At 47.9% G+C, this 22,186-nt stretch overlaps 1 protein-coding gene across 3 annotated transcripts in view; it reads right to left on the bottom strand.

Annotated features, from left to right (window-relative positions):
* Positions 1–22,186, bottom strand: part of fwd (phosphatidylinositol 4-kinase beta fwd) — a 93,533-nt gene extending 71,347 nt beyond the window's left edge. Inside the window, exons 1-2 of one of the 3 annotated variants that reach the window (XM_071672707.1) lie at positions 22,064–22,130; positions 8,368–8,430 (exon numbers count right to left, since the gene is read on the bottom strand). The gene's annotated coding sequence lies outside the window, so the exon portion shown is untranslated. Of the gene's footprint in view, positions 1–1,226; positions 2,061–8,367; positions 8,431–22,063 lie in introns of those variants that run through there. The other 2 variants (XM_071672706.1, XM_071672705.1) reach the window with 2 other exon arrangements.

Here is a 22,186-nt window from a genome sequence, read left to right as displayed (position 1 = left end):
TGCCAAGGCTTGGGCAATCAGTGGAGTAGATCAGGCATTACCCACGGACGTTACCCACAGGCGTTACCCATAGGCGTTACCCACAGGCGTTACCCAGTCCACTGCCCTCAATGATGACCACACAAGCTTGTGGTATGAACCACACTCTAGCTAGTGTCATGGTCAGTCGAGACTAATCATACTCGTATCTGTCAAGGTCAACACTATCATTGAGGCCCACCACCCACCACCTTCACTGTTCTCATTTAAATCAACCCATCAAAGGCATTTAAACCGGTCATAGAAAACGGTACGGCTCTACTGCGAAATCCATCAGTAAACAAAAAGCAGCTGATCAACATGACAGTTAAGTGACGCGCGAGCGCTCGCTCAGCGACGGTGCCACACCCACCCAACCCCCCCTTGAGGAAGACCTTTGACCTCACACTCGAAGGTCAGGTCAGAGGTGACACCCACCCTTGTTGCCGCGGATCGTAAAGTCGTGCCTGCCAAGGCTTGGGCAATCAGTGGAGTAGATCAGGCATTACCCACGGACGTTACCCACAGGCGTTACCCATAGGCGTTACCCACAGGCGTTACCCAGTCCACTGCCCTCAATGATGACCACACAAGCTTGTGGTATGAACCACACTCTAGCTAGTGTCATGGTCAGTCGAGACTAATCATACTCGTATCTGTCAAGGTCAACACTATCATTGAGGCCCACCACCCACCACCTTCACTGTTCTCACCATTGCTCATGATGATAAAACGACACACACACACACACACACACACACACACACACACACACACAAACAAAGACCGTCAGGGCAACACACACAAACACACAAACACAAACACAGACCGTCAGGGGAACACACACACAAACACAAACACAGACCGTCAGGGGAACACACACACACACACACACACACACACACACACACACACACACACACACACACAGACACATACACACACCTCAAGGTGAAAGACAGAGATGATTTGTATAGCCCTCCTCCTCCTCCATGAGGTGGTTGGTCCAGACGAGGAGCAACAAGTCATCGGAGGGGCGGGTGGAACAACCCAGCCAACTACCACCCGAGACAAAGAGTTCGGGGACTAATCAATCCATTTCCTGCCCAACGAGGAGTTATAAATAAACATTGGGTCAACCAGGAGGGGCGTGCGAGTATAGCGGCGAGGCTACCAACACACACATGCACCCACCCCCGCCCACTAACCTGCCATTGTCGTCAGCACTGTAGCACATGTGCGGCGACCTTCCATGATGGTGTGCCCAGCTGGGCGGGCGGGGCTCTCCCTCCGTATGGGGCGAGGAGGGGCGGCGACGACGCTATCCCAGCAAGGGGGGAGGTTGTGCTGCTGCTGCTGCTGCAACTATCCACACGTCTCTGTGTGTGGAGGAGGAGGAGGAGGGGTTGGTGGGTGGTGGCGGCGGCCACAACAAGAGGAAGCGAGACTCGGTGTTGGTGGTGGTGACAGCAGGACGCACTGCTGCCCTTCACACTCCGCCAGGACACGTGCACCCACACCACACACACCAGACCCCCCCCTCTCCTTTTGCAAGCCACAACACACCAACACGCCCCCGCTACGCCCGCCGCCCCTCCCCAGCGTCAACACTGACGAGCCTCCGCTGACACAGGAGGGCGCCGCCGCTCGCACATGACACGGTGATCCTACGAGGGTGTCCCATCCACACTCGTGTGTGTCTGCCACGACACACTAGTCCTTGGGCGGACGTATGACACACACACAGACACACGTGGCCTGGGGTTGACACAGAGCGGTGTAGGGATGACAGGGAGTGGTGTGTGTGTCGGGTGAGGGGGAGGCTGTGGTGCCTGTAGACGAGGGGCGAGGTACTATATACACCAGCAGCGGCGGGGTGGCTGGGAGGCAGCTGAGGTGGGTGGCGGCTCTCACACCACTACACACTACACACTGGCCCACCTGGACACACTAGGCCAAACACTTTGAGGGTTACGCGCACGCCAGACACACCCTTCCCACCACCACTATGGCTAAGGCGACACTGATCCTCTTCTGGCATGTGGGGGAACCGCGCCGCCTGAGGGAACATGCGCGCGCACCACCCTTCCTCCTCCTCCTCCACCACCTCCTCCTCCTCCTCCTCCTCCTCCTCCTCCTACCTCCCCCCCCGCCAACACACCATCCCCCGTCCTCCCTCCCTCACACAACACCACCTCCACCTCCTCAAGACCTTAACATACTCCAGCAACCTCCACCACCACCAACCAGTGTCACGGCTCCGGCAAAATTAGTGAGGATCATTGAGCATATTGAGGTGCCCACTAACCCACCCCCTCCCCCTTGTGAGGTGGTGGGGTGGGTCACGGGTGGTGGGGTGAGAGGGGATGGGGTAAGTCAGGGTGTGCGTGTCTCTCTCCTCCATCTCACCGCGCCCATCCCCCCTCCACACACACACACACACACACACACACACACACACACCAATAGCCCACCCTCACCACCGCCCCCCCCATCCCACCCACCCCCTCCTCCTCCTCCTCCTCCACCTACCCCCAACCCACCAGACAAGCAGCAGCGGTGTTTAGCCCACGCACTCCACACCCAGATCCCCTCACTACCACTGACAACAACCACCACCACCACCACCAGTGACATCTCTCTTCAACACCACCAACTGCACTGACAACACCACCACTATCTACAGCCAGCATCACCACCACCACCACTGACAACATCCACCAACACCACCACTACCTACAGCCAGCATCACCACCACCACTGACAACATCCACCAACACCACCACTATCTACAGCCAGCATCACCACCACCAACCACTGACAACACCCACCAACACCACTGACAACACCCACCAACACCACCACTATCTACAGCCAGCATCACCACCACCAACCACTGACAACATCCACCAACACCACCACTACCTACAGCCAGCATCACCACCACCAACCACTGACAACATCCACCAACACCACCACTACCTACAGCCAGCATCACTACCACCACTGACAACATCCACCAACACCACCACTACCTACAGCCAGCATCAACCACCACCAACCACTGACAACATCCACCAACACCACCACTACCTACAGCCAGCATCACTACCACCACTGACAACATCCACCAACACCACCACTATCTACAGCCAGCATACCACCAACCACTGACAACATCCACCAACACCACCACTACCTACAGCCAGCATCACTACCACCACTGACAACATCCACCAACACCACCACTATCTACAGCCAGCATCACCACCACCAACCACTGACAACATCCACCAACACCACCACTACCTACAGCCAGCATCACTACCACCACTGACAACATCCACCAACACCACCACTACCTACAGCCAGCATCACCACCACCACTGACAACACCCACCAACACCACCACTATCTACAGCCAGCATCACCACCACCAACCACTGACAACATCCACCAACACCACCACTATCTACAGCCATCATCACCACCACCACTGACAACATCCACCAACACCACCACTACCTACAGCCAGCATCACCACCACCAACCACTGACAACACCCACCAACACCACCACTACCTACAGCCAGCATCACCACCACCACTGACAACATCCACCAACACCACCACTACCTACAGCCAGCATCACCACCACCAACCACTGACAACACCCACCAACACCACCACTACCTACAGCCAGCATCACCACCACCACTGACAACATCCACCAACACCACCACTACCTACAGCCAGCATCACCACCACCATCACCACCACCACCACTGTTACACCCCTACAATCACCAGCATCGCCACCACGATCACCACGGGCCATCATGATCTTCTGCTGACGGTGCCACCGTGTGTCTCGCCCAGTACCGTGCATGTTTCCCTGTGGCCATTCGACACACTGTGGGACCCAACACCTGAAGGGCAGACTAATCACCCTTAACCCTTGGGCACGACGGTACGACCAGTGGGGCGCGGTGGTACGACCACGGGGGGGCACGACGGTACGGCCAGTGGGGCACGACGGTACGGCCAGTGGGGCACGACGGTGCGACCAGTGGGACACGACGGTGCGGCCAGTGGGGCACGGCGGTACGACCACTGGGGTATGACGGTACGGTCAGTGGGGCACGACGGTACGGCCAGTGGGGCACGACGGTGCGACCAGTGGGACACGACGGTGCGGCCAGTGGGGCACGACGGTGCGACCAGTGGGACACGACGGTACGGCCAGTGGGGCACGACGGTGCGACCAGTGGGGTACGACGGTACGGCCAGTGGGGCACGACGGTACGACCACTGGGGTATGACGGTACGGTCAGTGGGGCACGACGGTACGACCACTGGGGTACGACGGTACGGCCAGGGGGGTACGATGATACGACCACTGGGGTACGACGGTACGGCCAGGGGGGTACGATGATACGACCACTGGGGTACGACGGTACGGCCAGGGGGGCACGACGGTACGACCACTGGGGTACGACGGTACGGCCAGGGGGGCACGACGGTACGACCACTGGGGTACGACGGTAAGACCAGTGAGTCCGATTACAGTCCTATGGAAGCCGTCCTCCCGCGTCGTGCTAAGCTTCCCTGGGAGTGTGGTCAAAGTGACACTCAGTGACAAGACTTAAAGTGTCATGTGAAAAGGAGTTCTATATCAAGGCCAACGGGCATACCGGCCACCTCCACGGGTGTACCGGCCACCTCCACGGGTGTACCGGCCACCTCCACGGGTGTACCGGCCACCTCCACGGGTGTACCGGCCACCTCCACGGGTGTACCGGCCACCTCCACGGGTGTACCGGCCACCTCCACGGGTGTACCGGCCACCTCCACGGGTGTACCGGCCACCTCCACGGGTGTACCGGCCACCTCCACGGGTGTACCGGCCACCTCCACGGGCGTACCGGCCACCTCCACGGGTGTACCGGCCACCTCCACGGGCGTACCGGCCACCTCCACGGGTGTACCGGCCACCTCCACGGGTGTACCGGCCACCTCCACGGGCATACCGGCCACCTCCACGGGTGTACCGGCCACCTCCACGGGTGTACCGGCCACCTCCACGGGTGTATCGGCCACCTCCACGGGTGTACCGCCCTGCCCGAGGATTGTACCATCGTGCGCGACGATCGTACCGTCCTACTCCACGATTGTACCACCGTGCAGTCCCGTTCCAGGGTCGTACCGTCGTGCTGGACGATCGTACCGTCCTACTCTAGAATCGTACCGTCCAATTCCAGGATAGTACCGTCTTGATAGACGATCGTACCGTCCTACTCCAGGATCGTACCATCCAACTCCAGGATCGTACCGTCCAATTCCTGGATAGTACCGTCTTGATAGACGATCGTACCGTCCAACTCCAGGATCGTACCGTCCTACTCCAGGATCGTACCGTCCAACTCCAGGATCGTACCGTCCTACTCCAGGATCGTACCGTCCAACTCCAGGATCGTACCGTCCAATTCCAGGATCGTACCGTCCAACTCCAGCATCGTACCGTCCAACTCCAGCATCGTACCGTCCAACTCCAGCATCGTACCGTCCAATTCCAGGATAGTACCGTCTTGATAGACGATCGTACCGTCCTACTCCAGGATCGTACCGTCCAACTCCAGCATCGTACCGTCCAATTCCAGGGTCGTACCGTCTTGCTGGACGATCGTACCGTCCTACCCTAGAATCGTACCGTGGTGTTCGTGGCCTTCAATATTAGCCCCCCGACCCCCCGCTATTGGCCTGGTTGCCCCGTCTATTCGGCCCAGGTGACACAATTTCCCATGAATATAACCACTCATAAGACACACACTAGGCGTCTGTCATACAAAAAAAAAATAATATATATATATATAAAAATATATTAAACTGGAGCAGGTCAGGAGGCTGGCCTTAAATAATCTTTATGGAACAGAATACACGAAAAAAAAAATATATATATAATAATCTCTGACACAGATGTATGAACATACTCCTTGATTCCCCCGACACGTTCCACCTTCAGGTTTTCTGTGGCAAGAATTTCTATCGCAAAATAAAATTCGTTCCTGCGAAGTACACTCATTTTTCGTACGCACGCACGTACGTACGTGTACGTGTGTGTGTGTGTGTGTGTGTGTGTGTGTGTGTGTGTGAGGAAAATAAAAAATCCTAAAATAATGAATGTTACAACTTCCCTTCACACTTTTTATCAAGAAACGATGAAATGTATCAAGAAATGAAATATATCAAGAAATGAAATATATCAAGAAACGATCAAATATGTCAAGAAATGACGAAAATATATCAAGAAATCATGAAACATATCAAGAAATCATGATATATAAAAAAAAGATTAAATATGTCAAGAAATCATTAAATACATCAAGAAACGACGAAATATATCAAGAAACGATGAAATATATCAAGAAACGATGAAATATACCGTGAAACGATGAAATATATCAAGAAACGATGAAATATACCGAGAAACGATGAAACATATCAAGAAACGATGAAATATATCAAGAAACGATGAAATATATCAAGAAACGATGAAATATACCGAGAAACGATGCAACATATCAAGAAACCATAAATTACATCAAGAATTAATGAAACACCAGAATATGACAACATTCCACCCAATAAATTACAACAGCGTTTAGCGTTTGAGTTAAGAACACCCACGCCCGCGCCCCCCGCCCGCCAGCCAGCCAGGAACGCGTAGCGAGCGCGCCTCTGACGTGGTCGTACGCCACAAGCGACGAACACAAACACGTTGCAAGGCGAACCCGCACAGCCCGTGCCCCCCGCCCGCCAGCCGGGAACGCGTAGCGAGCGCGCCTCTGACGTGGTCGTACGCCACAAGCGACGAACACAAACACATTGCAAGGCGAACCCGCGCAGCCCGCGCCCGCCCGCCAGCCAGGAACGCGTAGCGAGCGCGCCTCTGATGTGGTCGTACGCCACAAGCGACGAACACAAACACGTTGCAAGGCGAACCCGCGCCCCCCCGCCCGCCAGCCGGGAACGCGTAGCGAGCGCGCCTCTGATGTGGTCGTGCGCCACAAGCGACGAACACAAACACATTGCAAGGCGAACCCGAAGCTCGCCTCGAACTCTGGACCGAGCAACCGAGACGCGACCCCGAGCGATACCTCGCCTCCCTCCCTCACCGACCATGATTCATCCACGTGATTCGCGAAAAGCTTTAACTTGGGGACGAACTTCGAATGCACACACACACACACACACACACACTTGATCGCCGCTTCCCACAAGAGACGTCAGGGTACCTTAAAATCACCGGCCATTAATACATACATTGAAGCGGAGCAAGAGTCGTTCCCAAGGACACGACCATCACCACGAGATCCAGGATCATCATCCTTGGGGGTCGTGCACGACGACGAAGACGACCACGACCTATGGGGACGACACGTGACCCCCAACAGATAAGCCCCAGGGCCGATACGAGATAACCAGGGTCGTGCCTTTTTTGGGAGACACCTGGCGGGCCATAGATAACCACCCCCCCCCCCCTAGCGCACTAAGACAACGAGAACGACCCAAAGACACACTGCCGTCCTGTGGCGGTGACCCGAGGTGGTGACCTCTCCACCCCGGGTGATGCGGGCGATTCACACTGATGACCTGAGCAAGCATCATGGGAGTTAAGGTAATCTTGGGGTCACAGCATGACACGTCCTCGGTCATTGACTGTGACCCCCCCGAAGATCACCTCAGGTCACAGTATGACACATCCTGGGTCATGAACTGTAAGGTAATCTTGAGGTCACACCATGACACGTCCTGGGTCATTGCCCGTGACCCCCCCCCCCCCCGAAGATCACCTCAGGTCACAGTATGACACATCCTGGGTCATGAACTGTAAGGTAATCTTGAGGTCACACCATGACACGTCCTGGGTCATTGCCTGTGATCCCCCCGAAGATCACCTTAGGTCACAGTATGACACATCCTGGGTCATTAACTGTAACCCCTCCAAGATCACTTCAGGTCACAGTATGACACATCCTGGGTGTTCATAACTGTGACCCAATCCTAGTGACCCATGATGACCTCGGGGTCAAGGCATAACTGTGATCCCCCCCTACGCATACAGTGAACCAAGATGACCTTGGGGTCACAGCATATCTGTGACCCAAGATGACCTCGGGGTCACAGCATAACTGTGACCCAAGATGACCTCGGGGTCACAGCATAACTGTGACCCAAGATGACCTCGGGGTCACAGCATGACGCACCCTGGGTCATCCATCCATACGAGGACGCGGAAGGCGGGTGCCGGGGGAAGACCGTGGGTGGGATGTCCCAGCGAAGACACTTACCTGCCGCAGCTCACGGATGGGCACTGTTATTCACCCACACGCCGCTCGCACATCACGCCTCACCTGCAACACACACAGAACACATGATCATTTCTCCATCCCGCACATGGAGATAGATAGATAGATAGATAGATAGATAGAGAGAGAGAGAGAGAGAGAGAGAGAGAGAGAGAGAGAGAGAGAGAGAGAGAGAGAGAGAGAGAGAGAGTTAGTGGAGTATGGAGGTGTGGCTGGCTTGGGCACGTCAGGAGGAGGTGGTGGTGGTGGTAGTACAGTATAAGTGAGGTGTGGCCTGGACTGGGCAGAAGGCCGTTTGGACCAGGAGGATCAAAAAGTGGTGTGGTGGAGGCGGTGGACGAACGGGTCGAGTGAAGGTGGAGCACGGCCGGGGTGTGGTGGGTGGAGGTGACGAGGGCCACCCCCACGCAGGCCACGCTATACAGCCCGGGCAAGCAACCCCTCCATCAACCCGACTATAGCGTTACAGAAATACAGGCGAGTATATGAGGAACAAAGTTAGAGAGAGAGAGAGAGAGAGAGAGAGAGAGAGAGAGAGAGAGAGAGAGAGAGAGAGAGAGAGAGAGAGAGAGAGCTGTGCTTGACAGCCACGGGCATAGTAGTTGTCTGGATACAGACAGAAGCACAGAACAAGACGGGTCAGCACAGTAACATATGAGTCAGGTAACGGTGGCCTGAGGGATCCCGTCGGTGCACACACACACACACACACACACACACACACACACACACACACACACACACACACACACACACACCCGAGCCTACATTACGTATACATAAACATAAAGATGCCTAAATATACACATACACACACACATAAATATGCATATACACATACATGCCTACACATACGTAAACAAACGTAATATAAATACACCTCAATATACGTATATGCACTAATAAACATGCCTCTACATATGTACATACAGAATAAGAGAAGACTGCACCAATTCATGAGCACGATGGGTTCTGGAGGTTACATCAGTAAGGGTCCGTGAGCTGTTAAAACCCAGGAACAGGTGAGGGACGTCCTCATGTGTATCACAGCGTCGATCAAGTATTCACGGGTCACACACAACACCTGATACCTGAAGGTGGCCACTGTTTACTGAACAGTACTGTAGTGTATGTGGCCCGGATGGCTATGTGATGGGTGTGACCCGGATGGCTATGTGATGGGTGTGGCCCGGACGGATGGCTATGTGATGGGTGTGGCCAGGAAGGGTATGTGATGGTGAGTAAATTGGACGTGTGTGTGTGTGTGTGTGTGTGTGTGTGTGTGTGTGTGTGATGGGTATGACCTAGACGAGGGACGTGAAATATGGAGGGGGTGTGTCCTGATCAGTGACAGAGGGGGCGTGTCCTTGTTAGTGATAGAGGGGGCGTGTCCTGGTTAGTGATGGAGGGGATGTGTCCTGGCTAGTGACGGAGGGGGCGTGTCCTGGCTAGTGGTGGAGAGGATGTGTCCTGGCAAATGATGAGGGGGGGTTGGGTGTCCTGGCAAGTGATGAAGGGGGCGTGTCACAGCTAGAGATAGAGGCGTGTCCTGGCAAGTGATGAAGGTGGGCGTGTCCTTCCTAGTGACGAAGGGGGAGGAGGAGGCGTTCTGGACAATGAGATTAGAGGGCGTGTCCTGGCAATAAACGATGGATGATCTGATTAGTGATGGAGGGGAGGGAGGAAATCCCAGCCAGTGATGGAGGGAGCGTGTCTAGCACGAGATAAAAAAAAAATAATAACAATAATGACCACACCAAAGGAAGCCTTAACAATGTGCAGGAAATGATATGATCTCCGGGGAGAGCCTGTTGCAAAGCTGGGGGGTGATAACGGCAGCGAGCAGCCACGGCGATGAATGAGGGAGGTTAGGCTGGCTGACTGGCTGCTGCCGGGATGATGGTGGCTGTGGCTACCTAACGCTCGCACGTGAGGTGCACGGCAGGAGTAAAACGGGTAGTAGTATGGCAAAGCGGAAGGCCGCCCCCAGGTACCAGAGATTGGTGATGACCTCTGGGGTGACAGATTGCGGGGCCGGGGAGAGGGGGGGGGAGACAACAACCCTCCTCCCGGGGAGGGTGCGGGTGGGGGAGGAAAGGATGGTTTTGAGAGCGGCCGCCGGCGGGGTAGCACACCACACCACCCGCTAAACACCAACAATCACCAAGTCATGTCGTCCGCCGCCAGCCAACGCCAGACTCTCCCCCCCCCCCCCCCGCGGGAGAAAGGAATTGTTTCGGTAAAGCGGCAGTCCTTGGGCGGCTCTAATGTAGAGTCGGCCATTGTTTGGGTGGTGTCTGGGGGTTTGGGGCCACACACACACAACCCCCCTCTTCCTCCCTCAGGTCTTACATAAAAAAAACAACACACACACACACACACTCCCGTCCCTCACATCTACACTCCTTTCTACCAACAAGAGACACTCAGTCAAACACATCGTCACATACCCACACACCACCACCACCACCGAGTAAAAGCATAGACAGCAATCGCATGGTTCTGGAGGCACACAACATATGTTGCCCGCGCGTCCCTCACATTACGTAACTTGCCAGGAGAGCAAGCAGGGGTCCTACTGACAGCGGCGGAGAGGAGAATAACACACACGACCCGCGGAGGAGATATGGCCAGATACAATGCCCATGAAGTATGTGCAACATGGTGTTCCACTGAGTTCATCGAATGACTTAACGTATAAAATTCATTTTCGATCATTTAATGTCGCCAGGAACCCCTTTCTGAAAGGTGTCCTGAGGTTACAACAAATACTCTCCTTCTCCAGATGGCTCCTCCACCATCACAGCTACGCCACACTCAGTGCCAGGGACAAGATGTACTCCTGACGGAGGAGGTAAATCCTCCCAAAAGACGACTTTCCGACTGCGGTGTAGCCTTACGCAGCGTAGTCCGGCAACACCAAAATCATATATATATATACTTGCTAACATATGGTGGTCCTGGCTCTACCATGGTATGGTCCAAGCCCTTACATCACTATCACAGGGAAAGAGAGTTATCAGCCAGCCGGGACGGGTCAGGCAGTGTTGACACAGTGGCCACATTTGAATAAGATAACAAGAGACACACATTCCAAGGTTCTATGCCACCTCACCGCCATCGCAGGAGCGAACTTTGAACTTGCTATTACGGTTGTTCTTCTCTTACTGAGACAGTATTAAGATTGTAATAACAAGAGTTACGTTTCACGATAATCTTCATAATACTGTTTTCACTAATGGGAACACCTAGTGCCACTTCGCGAGAGCGTGAACGACGCAGTGTCATGATGGCAGGGTGTGAGGGGGACAGCTGATGTCACGAACCCCCCTCCCTTCCCCCTTAGACACGTCACATGTACACTGACGTAAACCAACATGACCTACGGCGCCGACAATGACGGAACTCGTACGACTTCTGGCATTAAAACAGTTGCCCTCTACGACCTCTGGTCTCACAAAGATCCCATGTCAGTACGTTACGGGAATGCGGAAGCCCATTTGGCCGCCCGTCGAAATCTATCAACATCCCGTCACTCATCATCCTATAAAATGACCTCATATAACTTACGATTTCGGTGTCAGTGAGGAGGTATGGCCTCTGAAGCCACAACAGGTCATGCCATGTGACTTTTAAATTAATATGCGACCTCTAGCTGCGGCGAGTCCCCGAGATGACACGCCCTTTACCCTAAGCCTCTGGTACACTGGGGGCTCCACGAGGGTAAAACTCCCTCCCCATACTATACTAATGAGTATTTACGTAACTACAGTGGCTCCATGGAGGCTCGGTATGAATTCATGAGACCCCCTACACACCATGATGAACCTCTGAAAGTCCCGTGTGACGTGGAGAGACTCACGTAACACATGAAGACCAAGTAAACCCATAAGACCCTCAGGGAAGGCCCGTGTGGACCCCAGAGAGTGCCCCCTGATACCGTAACTGACCAAGAAAAACTTACAAGTATGTCTGGAGATTCACGTGACCCTTCAAAGATAAATAACTACAAATCAATGATAATAATAATAATAATAATAATAATAATAATAATAATAATAATAATAATAATAATAAAAATAATAACAATAACAATAATAGTCATTCTAGTAACACAGAAAAAAGGGTGTCGGGTTTAGAAAGCATTTCATGTTTACATACTTAAAATAAATAACGGATGACGTGGAGTTCCAGCGCAGGAGAGCGATTCTCGGGAACATCGTCGTCAACTAGTTCCATGTGGATGTACAGACGACTAAAGTTAACCCGGAAAATATGCAGTATACTGATAATGTGTCAAGGGTGAGGCGGGCATTACGCAACATGGTGTAATAACCGTAAGGTGACTGTATGAGACGTCAGGTTGTTTTGAGACGTCACGTTGTTATGCACTCAGCCATCCCGATACAACAGCAAATTTCAAGGGTAAATTATAACATGTCCGCAACGGGGTGCCATTTACATCTGGTCTTGGAGACATACACACGTCGATGGCATTATTGAGTAAACGCTCCGTATGCAAATCATATTTCGTGTGTCTGAATACCAACTGCATAGATTAGCAGCCGAGGGGTTTACCTACGGTAGAGATCGAGTTCTGTGAGCTGGGTGACATATTACTTTACGAAGACATATTCCATCGTCGACTACAGCCATACACACAACGGTCCCTCTGCCACACAGCACAGCCGCGCAAGGAGTCCACCTGCCACACACACACATACCGTGAGGTATTAAAGATTGATGGAATAATCAATGGCAGACAGCAAGTATGTTAGGCATCTGGTGTGACCTACATACTGTCCCGTCCACATCATCCCATAATATCTATACACCAGCACGACCGACATGACATGCACGTTCTCCTGTACCATCATCAACCCCACTCCTGCATCACCCAGCCTGTACCGTCATCCCCTCCTGACCCACCCAGCCTGTACCGTCATTCCCTCCTGCCCCACCCAACCTGTGCCGTCACCCCCTCCTGCCCCACCCAACGTGTGCACTCACCCCCTCCTGCCACACCCATCCTGTACCGTCACCCCCTCCTGCCACACCCATCCTGTACCGTCACCCCCTCCTGCCACACCCATCCTGTACCGTCACCCCCTCCTGCCACACCCATCCTGTACCGTCACCCCCCTCCTGCCACACCCATCCTGTACCGTCACCCCCCTTCTGCCACACCCATCCTGTACCGTCACCCCCTTCTGCCACACCCATCCTGTACCGTCACCCCCTCCTGCCACACCCATCCTGTACCGTCACCCCCTCCTGTCCCATCCTGAAGCGCATTCTCCTGTACGGTAACCCCCCTGCCTCACCCTGCACTACCATCCCTGGCCCAACCCTGTACCATCGCCCCCCCACCCCACTCCGTCATCACCCGACCGTACCATGACAGGTAAATTCCCGTGTACTATCACCCCTTCACCCGCCAGGAAAACGAGAGTATCTACCTGTCTACCTACAACGAGATTTGGTGAGCGCGTAGCGCCCATCGCATGCTTCTCTGCGCCGCTTTAAAAAATACGAGGTTCACCAGGGATTGACAAACTATATATCTAGTTTTCTTTACACCGACTCTGTTGTTGTTGCAGTACATTTCTTACTTTTTACGGTATTCTACTGAATAATCTGGCCATTTTTTTTTTTTTTTTTTTGCTGGACTGATATCCTTTTTGGTGTATTCCCAGGTATTATTCCACGACTGATAATTCTCCAATTTCCTTGTTACACCGGTGCTAGGCCTTAACTACATTCTTCATTGCCATCAATCTCCTGCAATACGTTATATCATCACCTGTCTTTCCCTTGATCTTCCTACTCGGTAAAAGATGAGAGATCTTTCAATTTCTCACGGTAGTTCCAATGTCCCAGACCACCAATTCTGCTTATGAAATGTTTCTGGATAATTTCTCTAACAAGCTATTTTTTTTTCACTACTGCGCGTCAGAGTCGACTCTCGGGCGCGCAATTATAATTTACGTGAGAATATCACATGTTCCCATGTACCTCTCTGAACTGTTTTATTACCGTCTGTTTGACTGGCGATCTAAACACCGTAGCCGCATTCACTTTTGCTTCATCTGTGTACATCTGACATTCCTATCTTTAGTATTTTATCTCTCGTTATAAAAGCTATCATTATCATACCACTCATTGTCTGGGTTAAAAAACAACGCTATCTTATCAATGTTTTCCTTCAAGTCTCTCATTAACAAAACCCCCTAGATCTGAGATTCTATTCGCTATTTTCTTTTAACTGTTCTGCAGGGCCGATATAAAGCTGCCGGTTCGATGACAAACTCGTTCAAACTCCCTTTTCGTTAAATTTCATTAGGTTCTCTTCAACCCATTTCCAGATTATATCAGGTGTTTCTGACCCCTATCGTTTGAATCAGTGCCGTGCCATTATCACAAAAACTTCCTTTCCATGAGCTCTAGGTCTGTGTCTGCAATCATTATCAACTATAGATAATAGTTCCTTTGTGGTTCTGTTGCATGTCCTCTCCTTCACACATGGGTCAATTTGCTACCACTCTCAATCTCCTATTAGTGAAAAATACTGTTTTTCTAGTTTACCCTTAGAGAATCTGTATCTAACGCTATCTAATACTTCACCATGAAAAAAATCCATTCTTTCCCTTAAGGAGAATTTCATATATGTCACTGTAGTAGACTAATATAAATCATGGTTGTGTGCTCTTTCTATGGCAAAGATCCCCGCTTCCTAGGCTTCATTATCATGCTTTCGAATAGCCTGATTGTAAGTGATTTAGGCTAAGGGTAACTGGGTCTATACTTTATTGGCACTAGCTTACATCATCCTGCTACATAGTGTCCTGAGAAAAAGGGAGAGAGAGAGAGAGAGAGAGAGAGAGAGAGAAACTGAAACATACACAGGCTCATGATCCGAGAGAGTTAGAAGACTTATACGAGATTTCGTCAAACAGCAAGGCTAGCTTTCAGGAATCACAGCAAGAAAATCTAGTTATGAAAAACGAGTCGTGTGAGTTTTGTGTCATAAAGTGTTATATGACTAGGAGAGATTGCATATATGTGGACTAAATGCCAGCAGAAAGAAAAGAGGTACCTGGAGCAATATGCTCAACACTCAATTCTGTATTAAACACCATTCCCCTCTCATTCAAGCAACACACCAGTCCCCTCTCATTCAAGAAGCACCCCACGACTATACATCACACACAAAGTAAAAATAAAAATCTTACACGTACTTCACATTTCAGCGACTTTTAATTACAGATTCCTCATCTTACTCACAGGTGTCACTAATAATTTGACAACATAGCTAAGACAAATATCACACATGACAGTCATCCACCTATTGTCAAAAATAAAGTGTAACTGCAGCTCTCCAAAAACTATTATGGACAGCTTTACAGAAAAAAATATTCTATATTTTTCAAGAAAATATAGTTAATTTCTTATTCACATTGTTACGAACCAGTGCCATGGTTATCACGAACCTGCGTGTTTGTTGTGTTTATGACGAAATCAGGCCGGGAAAAATAAAAACCATCACTAGCAAAGAGGATACGAGCCATTAGCCCAAACCCTCTCCTGTCCAGTCAACACTTTCCCACAATGCAAAGAAAAGTATAATATGTACTTCTTTGGGCATACTCTTAAATACTATAAACACAGATGTATCATGTAAAGGAATTCTTTTCAATATGCATCAAGCAACAAGCTATAGAGAAATAATGCACAAATAAAGACTTAAACACCATGCCATCAGACACTACACTCCCTAACCATGTACAAGTTACACTTTTTCGTCTGCACTCCCACTATACAAAGACAGTTTCAAAATATCAAAAGACTCGTATCTATTACCTCAATGAAGACAGAACACTTAGTAATCAATTGCACAACAACTAGCTCACACAAACATATAGAGAACATCACCGCACTTTATGAAATCTGATCCCACCCTGTGGCCACAGCAGGCCTACATTGTTCATCTCTATATGTGAAAGTTTCGCATCATTTGTAAGGATAAAATCCGTATATTGTTCCCTCTTGTTGGTCTGTGGTTTACTCGTAGAAGGTTAAAAGATTCACCAAGATTTATTCTTTAGAATTATACTCATTTACTGATCTATAATTCCCTTCTGTATATTTGCATCTATATTCATAGCTGTCTACTCCTTCCTGACATACAATAAAATGTTAGTTAATGTCACTTGTCCACATAAATGTAATCATCAGATCAAGTCTCTCCATAATCCCTTCACTGTTATTTTAACTTGGAGTATTATTTCTGGTTTACAGCTGTTCTTTTTCTCATTCCCTCTTGGTGTTGTTTTGATTAATTCTAAACGTTTCATATTATTGCGAATATAAGTTTATGTCATCATTCATTTTGGCCTCCTGTTCAACGATGATGCATAATTTCTAAATAATTTTCTCTTCTCTGTCTATTCTGTACACTTTGCATACTTTTGTTTTACATGTCTATTAAAGTCCTACAAATATCCACTTTCCTTACCATACATTTCCTGTTTGACATTCATATTTTCCTATTCCATTGTCCAAACGTACTGTTTCTAGTGCTACATTCCTGTATAATACATACCGCACTCCACATGAGCTAAGAAGACAATATTCAATATGTTGTACTAACAATTCATAAAGTTTCCCGGAAAATATGTTTTCTTATCCACATGACTAACTGCCATATGGATTCATACCAACTTCTTGAAACTGTTTGCATGTACTGACATCACCTTAATGCTACCTCGCTGATGCGGGAAATGGCAAATATGTATGAAAATATACATATATCTCCTTTTTAGAAATTAACGTGCTGTCAATGGACTGAACGAGGGCATGTGAAACGTCTGGGATAAACCATGGAAAGGTGTCTGGGACATGTATGTGGACAGGGAGCTGTGGTTCTGGTGCATTACATAATGCACATGACAGCTAGAGACAGTGTGAACAAATGTGGTCTTTTTTGCCTGTTTTCCTGGCGCTACCTCACTGAAGCAGGGGATAGCGATGCTGCTTCCTGTGGGGCAGGGTAGTGCCAGGAACGACTAAAGGCAAACAAGTATGAATATGTACATGTGTATATATGTATATGTCTATGTATGTGTATGTATATGTGTATATGTTGATATGTACATGTATAGGTATGTATATGTACGTGTATGAGCATTTATGTATATATGTGTGTATATGAGTGGACAGGCAATTCTTCATGTTTCCTGGCGATACTTTGCTTGATGTGGGAAACAGCACTTAAGTGTAACAAATAATATATACATACATATATATTCTTTCTTTCATACTATTCGCCATTTCCCACACCAGCGAGGTATATAGATAGATAGATAGATAGCTAAATAGAGAGAGAGAGAGAGAGAGTCTAGTACTAAGGATATTTTTATCCAGCATACTTGGCATTCACTCATGGTTTAAATTAACTTTCTTGTATGATTCACTAACAACAGTACTCTGGCCATGTACAAACACAGAGATTAAGGGGAGCCCAAAAGGCAAAATGAAAAAAGATAAGTGTTTTATAAAATCATATTCATGACACAGGTGATTCGCAAAAAAGTCTAAAATATCTTGTTTCCTACAAATGATTTTGCACCCTTCTGATAATTGCTGATGTGATGCTGAAGCCATACTTCTCAGTTTTTGGAAAATTAATGACTTTTAGTGAAAAACAATTTCTTTCAAGTAAAACAGTCCTCTCCTTACCACTTACTTAGCAGCTTTTTCTTAATGTGGCTCTTCTTTTTATAAGTACAAACTCCACTTCCTATGAGTACACAGTTTAATCAAGACACTCACCGTATCGTTTTTGGTGACATATGTCTTTTTTTAAGAAGTCTCCATCAGGTCACTGTTCCTTACATTTCCCTCCAGACATCTTTAACTCAATATTAATTGGAATACTTCTACACTCTTTCCACTTCCCACTTTTTTCACTAATAAATGTTTTGAAATATAATGTTATAGAAATTACTAAAAACTGTTCGAACCAGGTTAATTCACACACACACTTTATTTTGATTCATTATACCCACAGTACCCTACAAATATTGGTACCAGATTTGCTGATATTAATGTTAAACCACATGCTTTTTCTTTCATCACACAGTTAAGGGATTAATAAACAGATACTTCCTTCTGCAAACTTTCATTAAAATGTTCAACTTTTTAAACTACATAGAGTGCAAACACTAAAGTATTCACATAGTATTTGTCTACCCGTGCATCCAGACTTGATGTAAACAAACAGTGCTTCAGTCCCCAACCCCATTGCTCATTACAATGAGATGTGTTAAAGCTATCAAAGATTTTCTGTATAACTCCATGGAATCCCTGCCAAAATGAATAAAAAGCACCCAGCACCTAGTGCAGTTGTGGACATGTTAATATGATATGTAATATGACAGTGGATGACAGTAATGTGATGAAGCAATATGATAGTGGATGGTGTCCTGTCAATATCAGTAAACCACTTTCCTTTGCCATACAATGATCTTTGATGTACTTCTGTTACACAGAGAACATCATATGCAAGGGTGTGTGTGTGTGTGTGTGTGTGTAAAAATATTCCTCAGAAACATATCCCATCATTCAAAATTGTCTATTGGTAAAGTTGGCCTTGTTTATATCATTTCCCTTAGAGTAACACTTTTCAGGAATGCATCCGAAATGTAAAAACAGAGCCCCTGCAGTATATGAGTGCTGCAATAAGATGACCATTCTATCAACTACAATAGCATGAATATCCAGACTTTACACCTTGCTAAACAATCAGAATCCTTGGAAATGTTCAATATCTAAACTCTGGAAAAATTGTTCGGTCTTGACCATGCCAAACTTAAGAAATTTCACTGTATCACCTACAACATGCATTTCTTGTTTCCACCTTGTTTACAGGCCTTTGTTTTAGGATTTGTCATTCATAATTATTCCTAATCATTGATCTAGTATTTTATCCTTTACTAATTCCTATAAATTCATCTGCTTTAAAAAAGGTTAGGATCTTAGAAATCACTGTGTTTGGTATATCTCAACCTAAAAGAGCTTGCAGTAAAAGCATAGTCTGCACCACTTTTCATCCCTCCCCCCAGCATATTTTCACTACCTCCACTGTTCCTCTAACTCATCCTTGAACCTATTCTTTTTCATCTCCAGCTCTGTCAAGCAACTCATTCATGTTATTTTTCTGCTCCCACTCATTGCCATTCCATTTATTTCTTGATATTTCAAACTTATCATTTCCAATTCTTTTCTCATTATTCACTGTGGGTGTCATACTCACAGAGATATAACACTGCAGTTTAGAGCAAGGGGTTCACACTAAATAATACAAGAAGTTCATAAGACAAGTTACTCATACGTGAATTTTACTGAAAAAGAATGAGTGCAAGAGGTATTCATTATAAGGATGTATAACCCTCTTTACTGCTCAAGCAGCGAGCAGCTCTAAAGAAAAATAAAGGCAAGCAGAATCATCAGATTTGCGCTCTGGCTTATTTTCTCTCCTTTCAGCACACACCTCTCCCTCAAATATTTACAAGAAAGACACAAAGCCAATGATGACAAATGTATACTCTTGTATATATATGTTTTATTGTCATTACCCTTAAAGGCCACAACTTACTAGATCTTTATAGTCACTGAATTGAGTTTAAACATCCTATTATGTCTGAAGCACTTTAGGACAAGACATTCCAGTCTTTCCCACACAATGCACTGTGATACAATATCCCTTGTCTGTACTACAGGGTGAAGCTACCCACATGTGCACTGACACAATGTCCCTCGTAGTATGTGTTCAATGTCTTCACCGTGGATATTACACCTTGGGTATGAATAATTTGCTAAACTGGTGTTTGTAACATTGGAGAGATGGGTGGTATCCAGAACCTAGACAAAAAAAATGACTCATACATGCCCAGAGACTGTAGTTTTAGAAGCGTGTCTGGCAGAGATGACCTTACGAGCAGGATGGGTAGGCAGTTGTTAAGTGCTTGACATGTTCTTACAGTGTGTAAATGTTTTGACAATGTCATGTTTGTCGGGGGCATGAAAGATCTGTAAGTACACTTGCTGGTATCCAAGGATTTCCAACATTCCAGAACCATTTCAATAACCACAGTTTTCCTACAGGAAATTGATTGCAAAAATTTTTTCACTTTCATCAAAACAAGGATTCAATGCCGTTCCAGCAATGTTTACGGAAATGGACGCACTTGATATAATTGATGTATTTTGATTTAAGTGGTTGAACTGGAATCCTTTCTCTCTCTAGACTTTACACAGGGTGAAATTTTAGATGTATCTACTCCTATGATACAACATAAATACTGGCAACTATGCAAGGTTGTTGATTGCTGTGGAGTTCATTTGTCTATAACGATTGGAAATGAATTAATGTATGAGGGGACCTGTTGGTGTTAATGGACTCTGCCTGCTAAAGGCTACGCAGCAAATGAGTAGTCACCTTCGGTGAAGCTGCATCACTGAAAGAAGTCTCGTCAAAGAATTTCTCAGTCCAAAAGTGTCTACATTTCCCTACTACTGGAGATATCCCATCCTTAGGCTGCCTTTAGAAAAGTTCTGGGTAACACCAGAACTCTTTCTCAAAAACTGGTTCTGGGATAATTATAGTTAAAATATATAGGGAACTTGTTTCATTATAGGATCATATTCTGATATATCTCTAGACAGCTGAACTCAAAGTTTACATCTAACACGAACAAACCCTCCCTCACAACATAACCACTCATGATTTAACAAGAAATAAAACATATGAATGAAAAATAATAACCCCACCCTCTGATCAAATATTTACACACACGAACAATTCCATTAAAATGGAATGGAGATCATAAATCTAAAACATACACGTCTACTTTCAAAAATATTCATAACTTTACCCTGGGAAGTTGAGACTTACAACAATTGTTTCTAGGTTATCTCATCTTCATAGTATGTTCTTTCATGTAATAAACAATTCTTTCACATATCATTATTCAAGAGACCATGAAGTATGACATCACATCAGTGGGTTTAACACAAAACATATCCACAAGACAACACAAAGAAAAACAATAAACTGTTGAGACACAAATATGATAGTAAAAACTGGGTCTTCTACTGTATTACTGGTGTATTTCACAAACCCCAAGGTAATCATCTATATTTCCAGTGGTATTTGGAGTTGGGGAATACCAAAAGAAGCTGTGCACCACCAGGTCCCCATAGATCAGCTGGTCGCCCTTCATCAGGTCCCTAAATGTCAATAGGAATTCCAAAACAAATCCCAAAACACGTACTGGTCACCCTACACCTGGTCCTCTACGTCAGCAGGTTCGCCCAACACCAAATTCCACAAATCTTCAGGTCGCCCTACACCAGGTCCGTGAACATCAGCAGACTGGCGTACACACCAGGTCCATACAAGTCAGCAAGTCGCACTAAATCTGGTCACAAACCCCCCCTCACCAGGTCGTCCTTCCACCAGGTCTCCCAAAACATCAGCAGGTCGCCCTTCAAGTCCCAAGACGTCAGCGGTCACTCGCCCAGCACTGTATCATATCTCGCCCTCGAGGTCGTCCTTACACCAGGCCTCGGGCATGCACCACAACAGGTGTCAGGTCAAGAGATGGAGGAGACTAACCTGAACCATAAAGAGGAGTTGGTGGTGGGAGGGAGTCACCAATACACAACTTGTCACACACAACAACACGACACTGCCGCCATCTGCGAAAATCAATCAGCAACTGTTGAATATTCTTAATAT

Source organism: Panulirus ornatus, chromosome 2 (assembly GCF_036320965.1).
Source record: "Panulirus ornatus isolate Po-2019 chromosome 2, ASM3632096v1, whole genome shotgun sequence".
Classification (NCBI taxonomy): Eukaryota; Metazoa; Arthropoda; class Malacostraca; order Decapoda; family Palinuridae; genus Panulirus; species Panulirus ornatus.
The sequence above is the reverse complement of the archived record's forward strand: the minus strand, read 5'-3'. Positions and strand labels throughout refer to the sequence as shown.